The following is a 17,501-nucleotide window of genomic DNA, read 5'->3' as shown; positions in this document are numbered from 1 at the left end:
TGTATTTTTTACTAAAACCTGAAAATGTTGGATTTGCACTTATCCACCACTAGTACATTGTCAACAATTGCATGGAAAATTCCAAATGTGCTGGCACTTTAAAACTTTGACAATTTTGTGCCATACTTCTGGGTGGTAGCAGGGCCTGAATAAAGTTGCATCCTTAATTCGTTGTGTTAAACTATTTTGTGGAAAACTGCTATGTAATAAACAGTGCTTAGAAGTGTAGCCATTGAGTTGAGCCATTTGTAGACAAAGTGCAGCTGTCTCACATAGTCGTGTGCAAAAACTAATAATCCCACCCTCTGCAATTTCCCGGATCTTGTAGGCTCTGAAACAGTACAGGCGACGGCATCTGGCTCATTGACAGTGTCAGCCACAGACAGCACTTGGAACCTGTTTGTCTGACAAACTGGGGAGGCCTTAGGTGCGGCTGTCTGGGAAGTTTTTCGCTGCCTGCTTTGCCCCGGGGCGACCTCCCACTCGACCACAGGTGAGGGGTCAAGCTCAGTGCGAGCACTAACTGGGTTGGCCTCTGGTGAGGACCGATCGGAGGACTCTGACGTACTGGACGTCAGTTGGATCCCCACGGCCGGCCCACAACAGTGGTGCCCATCCACTGCAGCCTCAAGCTGTGTAACTGAAGCCATCACAGCCTGAAGCTGAGAGCGAAGTGTCAACAACTCGGCTCGCATCCGCACACAACAATCGCAGTCCCTGTCCATACTAAAGACCATGGAAAACTAAACTATGCAGATAAACGGATTATCAGCATGTGCCGCACAACTCTACTGTAGACCCTGACGACAACGCACGATCTGTGTCTAGTAATTCACAGATATTCAAAGACCTAAGTACCAAAGCACTCAGGTGAAACTAAATAATTTGACACAGATTTGGAATTTGTAATATGTCACAAAATCGGTTTACTTTCCGACACAAACGAAAAACGCGACAACTGTTGCTATTAGATATTAAATTTACACGCAGAAACTCAAGAAACTGAACTATTAAAGCATACAGATGATGAAAAAATTCGCTCCTGTTTAGGAACTCGTAAATGACACAAAAGCGGTTACTTGCCTGTTGCTGGGTCTGTCTTGGTCTGCTGCTGCTACCTGATTGATTTATTTATGAAATTACAATGAAATGAACACCCTTAGCTGCTTACAGGCGTTGACATACATCAACGGGGACAAATGAAAATGTGTGCCCCGACCGGGACTCGAACCCGGGATCTCCTGCTTACATGGCAGACACTCTATCCTGCTGAATATTCCATCCCTCACCCTCCTCCTTCTCCACGTCGCGTACCGGTCCCCTGGTGGACCGCAGCATGTAGAGACGCTTTACGTGCTCGTCGACGTGCTTTACGCACTTTTAAACGCCACCCTACAGTGGCGAATTGTATCAATTATAAACGATTACGTGCTCAGTGTCGTCGTATTATCAAAGAAAGCAAGAAAGCCAGCTGGGCTGCTTTCACAAGCACCTTCAACAGTTTTACTCCTTCTTCTATTGTCTGGGGTAGCCTGCGCCGGCTATCTGGCACTAAGGTCCACTCACCAGTTTCTGGCTTGAAGGTCGCGAATGACGTCCTTGTGGCCCCTGAGGCTGTCTCCAATGCCTTCGGCCGCTTTTTCGCAGAGGTTTCGAGCTCCGCTCATTACCACCCTGCCTTCCTCCCCCGCAAACAGGCAGAGGAGGCTAGGCCACCTAACTTCCGCTCCTCGAATTGTGAAAGTTATAATGCCCCATTCACCATGCGGGAACTCGAAAACGCACTTGGCCGATCACGGTCCTCTGCTCCAGGGCCAGATTCTATTCATATTCAGATGCTGAAGAACCTTTCTCCTGCGGGTAAAGGTTTTCTTCTTCGTACTTACAATCGCATCTGGATTGAGAGACATGTTCCCGCATGCTGGCGCGAGTCTATTGTTGTCCCGATTCCTAAGCCGGGGAAGGACAAGCACTTGCCTTCCAGTTATCGACCCATCTCGCTTACCAGCTGTGTCTGTAAAGTGATGGAGCGAATGGTTAACTCTCGATTGGTTTGGCTGCTCGAGTCTCGACGCCTACTTACCAATGTACAATGTGGATTTCGTAGGCGCCGCTCTGCTGTTGACCATCTGGTTACCTTGTCGACCTTCATTATGAATAACTTCTTGCGGAAGCGCCCGACCGCGGCTGTGTTCTTTGATTTGGAGAAGGCGTACGACACCTGTTGGAAGGCGGGCATCCTCCGCACCATGCATACATGGGGCCTTCGCGGTCGCCTCCCTCTTTTTATTCGTTCCTTTTTAATGGATCGACAGTTCAGGGTACGTGTGGGTTCTGTCCTGTCCGACACCTTTCGCCAGGAGAATGGGGTGCCACAGGGCTCAGTTTTGAGCGTCGCTCTCTTCGCCATCGCGATCAATCCAATAATGGATTGCCTCCCAGCTGATGTATCAGGCTCCCTTTTCGTGGACGATTTTACCATCTATTGCAGCGCGCAGTGTACACGTGTCCTGGAGCGCTGTCTTCAGCGTTCTCTTGACCGTCTTTACTCCTGGAGTGTCGCCAATGGCTTCCGTTTTTCTGCCGAGAAGACGGTCTGTATTAACTTCTGGCGATACAAAGAGTTTCTCCCACCGTCCTTAAGACTCGGTCCCGTTGCTCTCCCAATCGTGGAGACAACCAAATTTTTAGGCCTTACATTTGACAGGAAACTTAGCTGGTCTCCACATGTGTCATATTTGGCCGCCCGTTGTACCCGTTCTTTAAATGTCCTCCGTGTTCTCAGTGGTCTGTCGTGGGGAGCGGATCGAACCGTCCTACTTCGTCTATATCGGTCGATCGTCCGCTCCAAGCTGGATTATGGGAGCTTCGTATACTCCTCTGCACGGCCATCCATCTTACGCCGCCTCAACTCCATACAACATCGGGGTTTACGACTTGCGATCGGAGCATTTTATACCAGTCCCGTAGAGAGTCTTCATGCTGACGCTGGCGAATTGCCACTCACCTACCGGCGCGATATACTGCTTTGTCGGTATGTCTGTCGGCTACTGTCAATGCCCGACCATCCGTCTTATCGTTCCTTTTTTGACGACTCTCTTGACCGTCAATACGGGTTGTATGTCTCTGCCCTGCTACCCCCTGGCGTTCGCTTTCGTCGCCTCCTTCAACACCTTACTTTTTCCCTCCCTGCAACCTTTCGAGTGGGCGAGAGCCGCACGCCACCTTGGCTCCAGGCTCAGGTCCGCGTTCACCTTGACCTCAGCTCGCTCCCAAAAGAGGTCACCCCCGGTTCGGTCTACCACTCCCGTTTTTTGGAACTTCGTTCGAAGTTCATCGACATGACTTTCATTTATACAGATGGCTCTAAGACCAATGACGGGGTCGGGTGTTCCTTTATTGTCGAGGCACAAAGTTTCAAATACCGGCTCCATGGCCATTGTTCGGTCTTCACAGCTGAGCTCTTTGCCCTCTACCAGGCTGTTCTTTACATCTGCCGCCACCGACATTCTGCTTATGTCATCTGCTCAGATTCCCTGAGCGCCATCCAGAGCCTCAGTGATCCGTACCCGGTTCACCCTTTCGTACACCGGATCCAACGCTCTCTTCAGCAGCTGGTGGACGTCGGTTCTCCAGTTAGCTTTATGTGGGTTCCGGGCCATGTCGGTATCCCTGGGAACGAAGCTGCAGATGCCGCGGCCAAGGCTGCGGTCCTCCAGCCTCGAACAGCTTCTTGTTGCGTCCCTTCGTCCGATTTTAGCAGGGTGATTTGTCGGCGCATCTTATCTCTGTGGCGTGCCGATTGGGCTGCACTTACCGACAACAAGCTTCGGGCCTTAAAACCTCTTCCCGTGGCTTGGACGTCCTCCTCACGCCCTTCTCGGCGGGAGGAGGTCGTTTTAGCCCGGTTAAGAATTGGACACTGCCGGTTCAGCCATCGCCATCTGCTGACGGCTGCGCCGGCGCCGTTCTGCCCATGTGGGCACTTGCTGACGGTTAGACACATTTTAATGTCCTGTCCAGATCTTAACACACTGCGCCTCGATCTTAACCTGCCAAATACTGTCGATGCCATTTTAGCGGATGACCCACGAGCAGCTGCTAGTGTTCTTCGTTTTATCAATTTGACACACCTCGCTAAGGACATTTGATGATGCTGTTTTTTAATCCTATGCCTGTCAGTCTGTCTTTTATCGTGTTTTCCCTTTTAGTTGTTGTGGTCAACTTGTGCCTCGCGGTGCATTCTTAGAGTAGTCAGGGCGCTAATGACCATTGAAGTTGTGCGCCCTAAAACCACCAAAAAAAAAAAAAAAAAAAAACACTCTATCCATCTGAGCCATCGAGGACACAGAGGATATCGTGACTGCAGGGATTTATCTCTGGCTCGCCTCCTGCGAAACCCACATTCTCAACGTATTGTCCCGCACTACATTCGTAGTGCCCCCGCCCATTATACTCATTACTCGCAGCGAGTTGCCGATTCCCGTAAGAGTTCGGGCACTGTTTGTGCATTCGCACAGAAGTGAAGATGGTCAAGTGGCCGTTGAGCCGTAACTATATATATACTAAGATGGTATTTCTTCTTTCGGACATGTCAGAAAGAACAGATACCATCGGTGACCATGCAGCTCGTTAGAATGAAATTACAATGAAATGAACACCCTTAGCTGCTTATGGGCGTTGACATACATCAACGGGGACAGATGAAAATGTGTGCCCCAACCGGGACTCGAACCCGGGATCTCCTGCTTACATGGCAGACACTCTATCCATCTGAGCCATCGAGGACACAGACGATATCGTGACTGTAGGGATTTATCTCTGGCTCGCCTCCTGCGAAACCCACATTCTCAACGTATTGTCCCGCACTACATTCGTAGTGCCCCCACCCATTATACTCATTACTCGTGGAGCATTGCCGATTCTCGTAAGAGTTCGGGCACTGTTTGTGCATTCGTACAGAAGAAGAAGATGGTCAAGTGGCCGGTGAGCCTTAACTACATATATATACTAAGATGGTATCTGTTCTTTCAGACATGTCCAAATGAACAGATACCATCTTAGTATATATGATTTGTTTATTTTGGAAGGATAATTTAGGATGTAACCATGTTTTATCTTCATTTGTATTTGAATGTTTATCTGGAGGGACATGCCACATACCTACCCCTATGATAGGTAACGTAAATAAATGGGTGTGAACGAGCAATCTTTGGCCATATACCTAATCTGTTGCATGAACAAGAGAACCAACCTGCGAGGGCACGTACCTGACATGGCGTGGCTGGCACCCTCGCAGACTCTTAGTTGTCTAAAGTCGTTCCTTCACATTTCGGTTTCGCGGCCTACACCATCCTACCTACTTTCATCTGTCAACTTTCAACAGTACAACACCTTTTGGAGTCTCTTATCTGGGCGTATTCCAACACAAAACTATTCAATCCATGTGGACTAACACAGTTAGGCCTTAATCTGCGCAGATCTTTAGCAAACGGTTGCTGTTGGAACACCGATTACAATGTTTCACGCCACCATGGCTTACTTAGTGTTCACACCCATTTACCTACATTTTTTCTATCCAAAAGTTCTTTCGTGGTCCCTCTGTCAGCTAACTTGCCGGTTCCGTATAATGTATCAAATTGCCACCTCTTAGCGTCTATTGATGACCTCTTAAAATATGAAAAAGGGCAAATTTCTTATGATCGTCTCTTAGCACACTTAAATGAATGGCAAACAGCCACTATACTATACACAACCATTATACCCAGCGCCACAGGAACCCCAGAATCAGGGCGAATATTGCCCATAACTCAAAAACACTAAGCAACTAAGCAGAAAACCTATCAGGCATGTGCTCTCCCTTAGTTGTAAGAGTGCAATTGTGATATCAACTAATGTGGAAAAACTAGTGTAGCATAGTGAAGTGTTCCCTTAGTGATAACTCCTTTTTTAAATGTGTTTGGAATGTGTGAATCTCCCCTCAAACCCCCCTGTGCTGCTACGCCCCTTCCCGCCGGCAGCTTGCGCACTGCCTGCTAAGGACAACACACCACACCACCTCATGCCACTCACTCCCGTAATGACTCATCAGTGGTGATATGTTCAAATTTCCAACTTATTTAAGCAAACAAGGCACTTTTACTTCATCCTAACAACAAGAACACTTGGCATGTTTGCCTCATTCCAGCTATTACGTTTTGTTCTCATGTATTTCATTAATGTAATTTTGTTTTGATGTTTTATGATGTTTTGATGTTTTATGATGATTCTTGTAAACACATAATATTGTTGACATGCGTAAGTCCTTTTGTGACCCCTAGGAGGTCTTTAGAGTCTCTACACTCTCCCATAGTTTAAGGCTCCTGCTGTCTTCTGTGGGAACCATTAAGTCAAATAACATCTACTACGTTTTGTGAACTAAAATTGTTTACATTTAAATAATAATTACATTGAGCAAATTCACATACATTATCCACTCCTACAGACGGAGGAGAAGTGCAAAGGATGAGCCAATCAGTAGGAAAATTTTAATTTATTTTATTAGCTCCCAGTGGTAACTTCAATTTTCCATTATGGCCAAGCCACGGCCAGCATTGTCAGCTGCCTGTACATTCTTTCATCCCACAGTCTAGCAACAGGAAGTCAGCACCAAGGAAGGGCACCTTGACTACGCGCCTCCCTTGTGTGCTGACAAGGGTACGCTATGCGCTCTCGAAAGTTCTATGCTGCCCACACGGTTTTCTTGAACCTGACCAATCAGGGTGGAGGAAGCTGCGTGGTGTGTCGAATATACCCGGCCGTCCATTGCTGGGCCCACTCTCTTGTTTTTCTTGCTCTTCTGCGAGTCGAATGCGCGCCCTGTAGTTGTGAACATCTGCTTCTCCCAGTGCTGTGGCACTGTGGACTTAGTTTTCGCAGACACCAACCTTCGCCATACTTTACCTTCTGGCTCATGCTCACCTCCCTTGGCCCAACAATGTATTCCCTATAGCATAGCTTTTGCCAATAAATGGCCTGACAGAAGAAACTTTGTCCTGCTCTTTCCAAAATGCCCACCGCTGTCCCATCCGCCCATCTTGTACAGGGCACTCCATTATTGAGGAGGCAGAGTTCAAGTCCTGCCAGCATGTCTTCAACTACCCTGCCCCGTCAGCGGTCGCAGTAGCACCCCACAGAGGGTAATGAGCGTTTAAATCCCCTAGGAGAAGGAACACGGGAGGGAGATGTCAAATTAGGGCAAGAAGAGCAGGAAGTGTAGGAGCCCAATCTGGGAGCAGATATAGACTGCATATTGTTACTGTGGAGACTAAATGGATCCAAATGGCCACTGCTTCCAGTAAAGTCCATTTGGACCAACGTAAAGTCACCACCAGAGGCTTGCAAAGGGCTGACCTGGTTCCAGCAGAAGGCTTGGAAATCATGAAGGGTTGGAGAAAGGGTATCCATAAAACAAGATACCTGCAATGCAACACAAGCTACAGAGTAGAGGGCAAGAAGAGACTGCTATTCCAGAAGGTGACAATAGCAACCATTACATTTCCATTGGTGGGAATTAGTACAAGAGGCTGGATGGAAGGTCGAACAGGCCAGAATGAGTAATTGGTCATTGTGCTGAGACAGTTTCTGTCACCGGTAAGGACAGATTGACATCCATGAATGTAAGATCAGATCCTGATTGATAGGGAGTGAGTGCACTCTCTGGGATGTCAGGGGAGTCTCATCCCAAGACTTATGCATCCTCTTTGTGTCTTTCAGAGGACGAGAGGAGGTGTGGTTGTGAAGAGAGCAAGCCGCAGGAATATTGGGATCCAAAAGAGAACAACCAGCCTCAAAGCCACAATGCATGGGTCCCATATCCAACTCAAAGTAACAGGCTTCTTGTCCTGGACACATAGGAGAGGAGAGTTCCTAGAGAGAGATCTATGACGGGTGGGTGGTGGAGAAGAGAATTTATTCTCTGGCTGAGGAGAAGGGGTAGTTCCATGAGGTTAGGGTATGGGGACCACCAGGGAAGAGGAAAGGGAAGGGGCAGGACAGGAGTAAGGATGAAAAAGGAGGAGGTGGAGGAGGAGGAGGATGAAAGGATGCAATAGAAGCAAAGATAGATATTGATGCTGGGTAGAGATAGTCAAATTTTTGTTGGGCCTCACAGCAGGATAGACAGTCAAGGGTTTTGAATTCCTGAATCTTCCTTTCCTTTTTATAGATAGAGCAATCTGGCAAGAGAGGAGAATGTGGAGTGGGCTAGAACAGTTCATGCACTTGCCCGATGGGATGCAAGGACGCCCCATGTGGAGAGGGCAGCCACAGTCATCACAAACAGGATTCGTCTCACACTGTGAAGGCATGTAAAATGGAGACACTGCAAACAGCACATGGGAGGTGGCACATAGGGCTTCATGTCACAGTGATAGACCATACCTTGACTTTTTGTGGAAGGTTACCCCCTCAAAAGGCAGGAGAAAGTGCCGATGTCAATGGAATCGTCTTTAGGATCTCTCGACTCGCTGAACAAAATGAACACCGCACTGTTCCAGATTAGTTCCTCATCATACTAAAGGAGGAGTCTTTATGAGAAATAATACCCTGTGTCATATTTAAGGAGTGGTGAGAAGTAAATCTCACTGGGATGTCTCCAAAGTGCTCACAAGCATGAAGGGAAGCCGATTATCTGGTAGAAGGGTTTCTAAGTTCTAATCAGATCACACCTTTCGAAGTGAGTCAACTTCACCAAACTTGTCTTCAATATGTTCTACAAAACTGAGAGGTTTGGTAGTGGCGAAAGTCTTGTCATCTGCCCTAGAACAAACCAAGCTGTTGGGCCTGACACTCCTCTCAGGGGGTGGCCAGGGAGGGAAAGACCAAGGAAGCAAAAGTAGAAGCAGAGAGAGAGAACAGTTCCTGTCTGAAGAAGTGGCCGCAGAAGAGTAGCCAGAAGTATGGACCTCAGCATATTTCTTGTGCAGAGCATCTGCCCAGGTACAACCCAGCCACAGCAAGAGCAAAGGGCCACTTGGTCAAATGGTTCCTGCCATGAGGTACAAAGCCCAAAAAAGATGAGCAACCACTCCAAGGCATACAAGAGATGGTGACAGTTCATATACTTTAACTGTGATCCCTGCTGTGTTGTCAGGGGAATTAGCCAGATGGGTATACAACAGCTCCACCACACAGACTGCCTACACGTGCTGGTGATGTGGGTGGGGGGGCTGTGGTGGGGAAGGAATGGGGGAGGAGGAGACAGGAGAGGAACCCTCACTTCAGATGCTAGGAATGAGCTCTTCCCCAAATGGCTCACACTATGGAAACAGAATTTAGAAAGGGAGGTCAAAACTCCAGGGCTGGGGGGGAGGGGGGGGGGGGAAGTAGGGAGAGTGGAGAGTGGAAACACAAGACCAAAAAGGAATAGCGTAGCTGAAGGAACAGCAAGGTCATCATAAAGGGAAACATCAAGGGAGAAAGAGGGGGAGAGGAGGGGGAGGCACTAGGATGGGAAGCAGTGGATATTGGGGAGGGAATGCAGCCTAGGAGAGAAGAAAGGCTGCAATAGCTAGGGGTGCTCTTGCACACTACACACACACACCCACAAAAGAGCTGTGGGTCCCACTAGGAGCAGTCAGGAGGCTTGGGGCTCAGGGACTGTAAAGGAGAGAAGTTGAAATAGGAAGAAAGACTAGTGAGTGTGTTGGTGAAAAAAAATAATGCACCACAAAGGAGTTATGCAAATTGGTCACAAACTGATATTCATACAGGTATCGGCAGAAAATACAAAATTGTAGACTTTGGCAGCTGATAGTTGAATGTGTGACACTGCAACACAATTTCACTGTGCAGCTGACAAGAATAGTAAACCGGGGACATTCTGATACTGGGGCATAAAGTATTTACAAATTTAATTCCATGCATTCAGCTAGACAGTAAATGTGCCTCACAGATAGGTGCGTAAACAATACATACAGATGTCCGCATTTGAGAGAGGACGTGTAGTTTAACTCAAACAAGCCGGATGGAGTAGTCGGTGAATCACTCAACATTTGAATAGGATTAATGCCACCATTCTATGATGTTGGTGGGAATGGGTGAATCACGGCCGAAAACAGCATCAAGAAGGAAGGGAGGGACCTACAGAGATGACACAATGTCAGGGCTGAGCTACCATCAGAGAGGCACTCAGAGCCCCAGATTTTTCATTATTGTCAAACCGATGTGCATGTGGAGCTTCAGTGACCATGGAGCAATAATAGGTGGCTCACAGAAAGAGGGCTGAACTCAAGGTGTCCCTTGCGCTGACTGCCATTGACCTCAGTACTCTGACAAGCCCATTTGCAAATGGTGTCTGGCACATTCAGCCTGAAATCACATTGACTGGATTAGAATTGTCTTCATTGCTGAGTCCCACTTCAAACTGAGCCCTGATGACCAGCGAAGATGTATGGGAACACTCTGGACAGCAATGGAATACCAATCTATGATCCAAGGCACCATTTCATTTCATAGCAGGATCCCTTTGTTTGTCATCCACAGCATTCTTACAGCACACCAGTACATCGACAATATTCTGTGCCCCATTTTGTTTCCCTTCATGGCAAGCCATCCTGGGCTTACATTTAAGCAAGATAATGCCCATCCACACACAGCGAGAGTTTCCACTGATTGTGTTTGTACTTGCCAATCTCCAGACCTCTCTCCAACTGAGAAGGTTTGGAGCGTTTTGACAGTGCCCTCCAGCCAGCTGAGGATTTTCATGATCTAACATGTTCACTGGGCAGAATTTGGCATGATATCTCTCAGGAAGACATCCAACAATTCTATCAATCAATGCTCAGGTGAATAACTACTTGCATGAGGGCCAGAGGTCGGCCAACATGTTATTGACTTGCTCAATTTGTGAAGCTCTTTCTCTTGATTAAATCACCCAGATTGACAGAAACTGTAATCATTTGTTTGTCTGTACATGTAATTCAACTGATTTCTGTACCCTTCAGATAATTCCTTTGTGGTGCTTCATTTTTTTTGTCTTAGAGTGTAGAACATTGCACTCTACTTTTTTCATAATTTTGTTGTCCTTCTATCCTAGGCTTTTCATTGTTTGGTCTTAAAGGAGACTGTTGGAAAATAAAGGTTTCTGATAACATTAATTCTCATTGTTCCTATCAGGCCAAGAACTCTTTAGACAACCCTAGTATGTAGTTCAGAGAAGAAGGTATGAGGGGAGAGGATCCAGATGCATGGTCTGTGAAGCAGTCATTGAAGTGGAAACCATTCATTAAAATGGACAGCTGGTTGGTGGTCATGCCCACATGGCAGTGAAATAAAATACAGTGGAGCTGGTGTATGATATTACTGCACCCATAGGAGGCACTACCTATGGCACGACAGATATGACTGACGGGACAGGAAAAGCGTGTGCTTGGTGGGTGAGTCAGGTCTTGCACCTGGCTCTTCCACGGAGATATGGCCCATGTGGCAACAGATAAGAAGCATGTGTGGCATAAGGATGATCCAGGATATTTCGTAGATGGGGTGGGTGGCAGAACACTACTTTGGGAGACATTGGAAGGATTGTGGGTAGAATGTACCTCATTTATGGTTACGATAAGAAGTAAAAACCCTGGTGAAGTATATGGTTAAACTGTTCCAGTCTGGGATGATATTGGGTAATGGGTAATGAGAGGTTACTCCTTTGCAGCTGGTTCACAGAGGTGCTTGTCGGAGGAATATAGGTGGGTGTGGAAATGTTAGGAGAGATTTGCTTGCAGACTAAGTTTGAAGAATAATGCCAGTCTGTCAAGGGATTATTAAAATATCCAGCATACTGGGCAATGGACTGCTCACTAAGCACCTGCTATTTCAGTCCCCAGGCATATATTATCTGACCAGAGGCAGGACCATTTGTGAAGCCAGTCATATCATTAACAAGCTCCAACTTTTGCACAGTCTTTTATGTGGTAATGACCACCAACCAGTTGTCCACCCGAATGAATAGCCACTGTGGCGGAGAACACTGTTGGCCACTGAGAAAGCTGGTTAAAACCTGAGGTTGACAGCAGTGAGATTCTTAGAGAAAATTTAAGCACATATCAAAAGAATAGGTTAATTGAAAATGGTGGTGGAGTATTTACCATATAGGCAAGACACTCAAATCTACCGAGATGGGAATTCAAGCCGCATGTGAGATTGTTTGGTAAAGACTCAATGTCAGGGATGGGCATCAAATTATAACAGGATTCTTCTATCGACCACCAGACTCACCTCCTGATGTAACCAACAACTTTTATAGAAAACAACAGTACAGTAGTGTGCAAGTTCCCAAATTATACTGTAATCATCGGTGGAGATTTTAACACATTGACTGCCACTTGGCCACAGTAGAGCCTCAAACCTAACACTGTAACCTGGCCTGCACAGGCGGTGAAACATCCATCACTAAGCATATGGCAGTAAAAGTCTTAATCAACCAACCATCAAATGGGATAGCTGCAGTTTTGTTTGTGGTATGGTAGCTGTGACAAGAAATCCTGTGGAACATAAACTACCCAGAATTGATGGTTCAGAACCCCATTCATGATAGAGCTAACCCCTTTGAGGATGTCTGCATTGAAGCTGGTAACCATTAGACAGTTGTAGCAACAATGATTACCAAAGTACAAAGGGCAACTAAAACAAGTAGGAATATTTCGTAAACTAGATAAAGAAGCAATAATGCCATATCTCGAGGAGCAACTCTTGAACTTTTAGCTCAGGACAGTAGCATATAGAGGAACTAGGCTCAAGTTTAAAAGAATAGTTGATCATGTTCAGGATAGCTATGTACCCAGTAGAACAGTTTGTGGTAGGAGGGACCCTCCATGATAGACAATCAATGTAAAGAAACTCCTAAAGAAACAGAGACTTCTGCATAACAGGTGTGAAAGAAAGCAGGAGGCTATAGATAGATAGATGCTGAATAAAATGCATCTAGCTATCAAGAGAGTATGCTTCAACCCTCAGTAACTACTGTAGCAGAATATTGTGGAAACATCTTTCACAAAACTCAAAGAAATGCTGTTAGAGACACCAATGTTAGCACCTGGTCACTCATGGATGAGACAGGAACTGAAACTGAAGAAAGCAAAGTAAAAGCAGAAATGCTTAACTTCATTTTCAAATGTTACTTTACAAAGGAAAACTCAGGAGTATTGCTCAATTTTAATTCCCACATCACTGAAAACATGAGTGTAATAGATATTAGTGTCAGTGGTATTGAGAAAGATCTGAAATTGTTAAAATTTAAACCCTCATAGCATCCAAACCTATCTTGCCAACCTTGAATGAAGTTCCGCTCTGCAGAAGAGTGCGTGCTGATATGAAACTTACTGGCAGATTAAAACTGTGTACCGGACCGAGACTTGAACTCAAGACCTTTGTCTTTCGCAGGCAAGTGCTCTACCACTTGCCCGCAAAAGGCAAAGGTCCCGAGTTCGAGTCTCAGTCCGGCACACAGTTTTAATCTTGCTGATCTTATACATCTGTCATATCCCCAAAATTCTCTCCCAATATCCCACAAAACTCAGAACCTAAACAAACACAAAACACTGTTATCAAGTGATCTGCCACAAACCTCAATCCTCTCCAAAGACTTCACCTTAAGCCCCACCCACAAGTTCAATCATGTGAGATTCGTCAAAGATCTGTTCTCTATATACTGATTCCTACAGTGGAAACACTATTTTGCTACCAATTTGTCTAACCAAAGCTATCACAATCACAACATCGAACATGGTCTCTACCAGTAACACAATCCAACTTTGACTGCCACCCTCTCTCACCTAACATACTGGAAGTCTAGCATGATCTCCAATCCATACTCAAATCTTTAGGCCCATCCCAGCATCTTTCCACTGAATCAGTCTCCTTATCCAAAGACCCTCCACACACACACTTGCTACATACTTCCCAAAACCCAAAAACCTAACAATGCTGGACACCCCGTTATAGCAGGTTTTACCACCAACCGAAAAAGGGTATAGTCATGGGAACAACTGAATGAAAATAATTGTTTCAAGTGGTTGTAGTTTTATTACCAGTTGGATTATCCTTCTTTCATTTGTTACAAGTGAAACCAGTCAGTGGGAGCAACCATATGAAAACAATTGACAGTCCATTGTAGTTTTGCACACTGACTAAGTTATTCAATCTTTCTTTTCACATGAAACCAGTCTGCAGTACTTCCATTACTTGAACTAAGGTAGTGGTATACAACTGGGATAGCCCTATCCCTGGGGATACGTGAAGTGAAGATATCTCACATATGCCGAAGTTGAAGTACGGATTACACATATATCTTCATTTAAATATGTACTGAATAAAGTAATTCTTGTTGTCATCATTCTAAACTGACTAAAATATTGTTGGATTTAAGTTGTACCAGATGCAATTAACATATAATTAATGAAGCTTGGAGGTACCAAGTTGAGCATTAAAGTTCCCTTAGGGGTACAGGAAGAAGAAAGGAACATTGCTATATTTTAGCAACTGTTTACATTATGTTTTACTGTAAAGATGTGACAATGTCCATTAATTCAAACAATTCGAATCTAGCCCCCTCAGATTGTGTGTTCTCGTACACTCCATTTCAGCCCCATGTTGCCGCAGTCACCAAGAGCGCAGCTGGCATGACGGCATGGCCTGTGACAGCTGGCTGTTGCACTGCTCCACAGCCATGCCTTCTCCTTGCAATGGCTGTGCTTCTGGCTGCAGCAGGAGACTGCCGGTGGTTCTCCCACATGTCCAGCCCCTAGCATGTTGCCTTACCGCAGGATAAAATGTTGTGAATATATGTAAGTGAAATCACTCAAACCCAGAGACTGAGTAAAAAAAAATTCATCTAATGTACATAACTGTTGAAGACTTGTGTCAGTTGGTTGTCTCACATTAAGTGAAGCCTCTCAAACCAGTAGATTGAAAAACATTTATATAGCTGACATGGCTGCAGAACCTAGTTCATTTGGTTGTTTCATTAAACTGAAAACTAATAGAAAGAAAAGCTATGGACTGGCATATTGTTCATTAAAACCTGTTGATTGTCCAGGCACTAAAAGACTCTCCACTATGTCGACCGACCAATTGCCCATAGCCTAACCTCTCATATTAACACTTTTGTGGTTGATGGGACATGTATGTCCCACTAAAGTAATGTAAAGTTCTGACCACTGGGATGTCTATATCACATATCTGTCTGGTGCTAGCATGTAATGAAGTGCTTTCGAAATTTGGAGCAAAATACTGTGGATTATGGTGTGGCTATATAGAAGGCTGTGGGCTATCAGACAGGGTGGCACGTGTTGACAGTGTTTCTGTTTCATGTAAATCTGATCAAATCGCCATCTTATCCATTCCAAGAATGCCTGAAGTAACTAATTGTGTTTTCTTATATATCAAAGACATTGTTTTGAAAAATTACTACACATCTCAGTAATTCTACATCTACATCCATACTCCGCAAGCCACCTGATGGTGTGTGGCGAAGGGTGCCTTGAGTACCTCTATCGGTTCTCCCTTATATTCCAATCTCGTATTGTTCATGGAAAGAAAGATTGTCAGTATGCCTCTGTCTGGGCTCTAATCTCTCTGATTTTATCCTCATGGTCTCTTTGCGAGATATATGTAGGAGGGAGCAATATACTGCTTGACTCCTCGGTGAAGGTATGCTCTTGAAACTTCAACAAAAGCCCGTACTGAGCTACTGAGCGTCTCTCTTGCAGAGTCTTCCACTGGAGCTTATCTATCATCTCTGGAACGCTTTTGTGATTACTAAATGATCCTGTAACGAAGCGCACTGCTCTCCGTTGGATCTTCTCTATCCCTTCTATCAGCCCTATCTGGTACGGATCCCACAAGGATGAACAGCATTCAAGCAGTGGGTGAACAAGTGTACTGTAACCTACTTCCTTTGTTTTCAGACTGCATTTGCCTTAGGATTCTTCCAATGAATCTCAGTCTGGCATCTGCTTTACCAACAATTAATTTTATATGCTCATTCCATTTTAAATCACTCTTAATGCCTACTCTCAGATAATTTATGGAATTAACTGCTTCCAGTTGCTGACCTGCTATATTGTAGCTAAATGATAAGGGATCTTTCTTTCTGTGTATTCGCAGCACATTACAGTTGTCTACATTGAGATTCAGTTGCCATTCCCTGCACCAAACGTCAATTCGTTGCAGATCCTCCTGCATTTCAGTACAATTTTCCATTGTTAAAACCTCTCGATATACTACGGCATCACTGTGACACTCCCCTGTGGCACACCTGAAATCACCCTTACTTCGGAAGAATTCTCTCCATTGAGAATGACTCTAATTCTGCTAATCTGTACAAAATTTATTTATGGTGGGACATATATGCCCCAGAAAACGTCATAGAATGAAGAAAACAATAGTGTGTGATATGTCAGAGCCATCTTCAAATGTTATGTTGAAAACTTCTGTGTGATCTTTCATGTTTTTCATTGTCAGGAGAATAAACGTGTTTTGGTACTGACATGTTATACTTTTTTTCATAATTTCCAGCCTATTATAATCATTCTAAAATTAAATATTTAGCCCTACAAACCCTAGCCACACACAAGAACATGGATCTAGTTAGTTTAATGGGTAATATGTGTCCCACTTCGCCGATTTTCAAAATTGGTCATCTTAAATTTATTTGGTAGTGTAAGTGTATTATTTATAAAAAAGGAAGATAGGTTTTGACCTTTTATTTTTGAAATATATGCTAAATATGTTTTAATTATTAAAGGATTAAAGGTACATACCAGTCTCTTCACTGACTCTCAGTCAGCCTCGCCTATTTCACATGCATCCCCCCACCCCCATGTCACCTCCCTATATGCACGCATCTCCAATGCCGAAGAACATTACCTCTTCCAACACCCTCTGCCTTCTAATCCACCTCATTCCTTGTGCATTAACTAATTACATTTTCACACAAACAACTTTTACTTTCACAGAAAGATATACAAACAAATCCCTGATACAGTCATGGGAAATCAAATGGAACCCTCTTATACCAATCTCTTTATGGGGCACCTAGAGGAAACCTCCCAAGAATTCCAAAAACCCAAACTTCTTGTCTGGATCAGATTCACTGATGTTATCTTCATAATCTGTAATGAGGGCTAAGGCACCTTATGCTCATTCCTCAAGAGCCTCAACACACTTTCTCATTCACTTCACTTGGTCCTCCTCAGCTCAAAAGGAAGGAAGGAAGATACGGTTAATGTCATATCGACATTGAAATCATTAGAGATGGAGAACAAGTTTGGATTGTTTCACGGATAGGGAAGGAAGTCAGCTGTACCCCTTCAAAGGAACACCCCTTTACTTGCCTGGAGCGATTTAGGGAAATCATGGAAAATCTAAATTTGGATAGCTGAACATGGATTTGAACCATAATCCTCCCACATATGAGCCCAGTGTCTAACCACTGCACACCTTGCTAAATCCCTCAGGTCAACATG

The 17,501-nt window shown here is 45.0% G+C and overlaps 1 non-coding gene across 1 annotated transcript; it reads right to left on the bottom strand.

The window, feature by feature from the left end:
• Positions 1-4,714: 4,714 nt before the first annotated feature.
• On the bottom strand, positions 4,715-4,788 carry Trnat-ugu (transfer RNA threonine (anticodon UGU)). The gene has a single exon. It is a non-coding gene; the product is annotated as a tRNA-Thr (tRNA).
• Positions 4,789-17,501: the final 12,713 nt, after the last annotated feature.

Source organism: Schistocerca serialis, chromosome 1, assembly GCF_023864345.2.
Source record: "Schistocerca serialis cubense isolate TAMUIC-IGC-003099 chromosome 1, iqSchSeri2.2, whole genome shotgun sequence".
NCBI lineage: Eukaryota > Metazoa > Arthropoda > Insecta > Orthoptera > Acrididae > Schistocerca > Schistocerca serialis.
The sequence above is the reverse complement of the archived record's forward strand: the minus strand, read 5'-3'. Positions and strand labels throughout refer to the sequence as shown.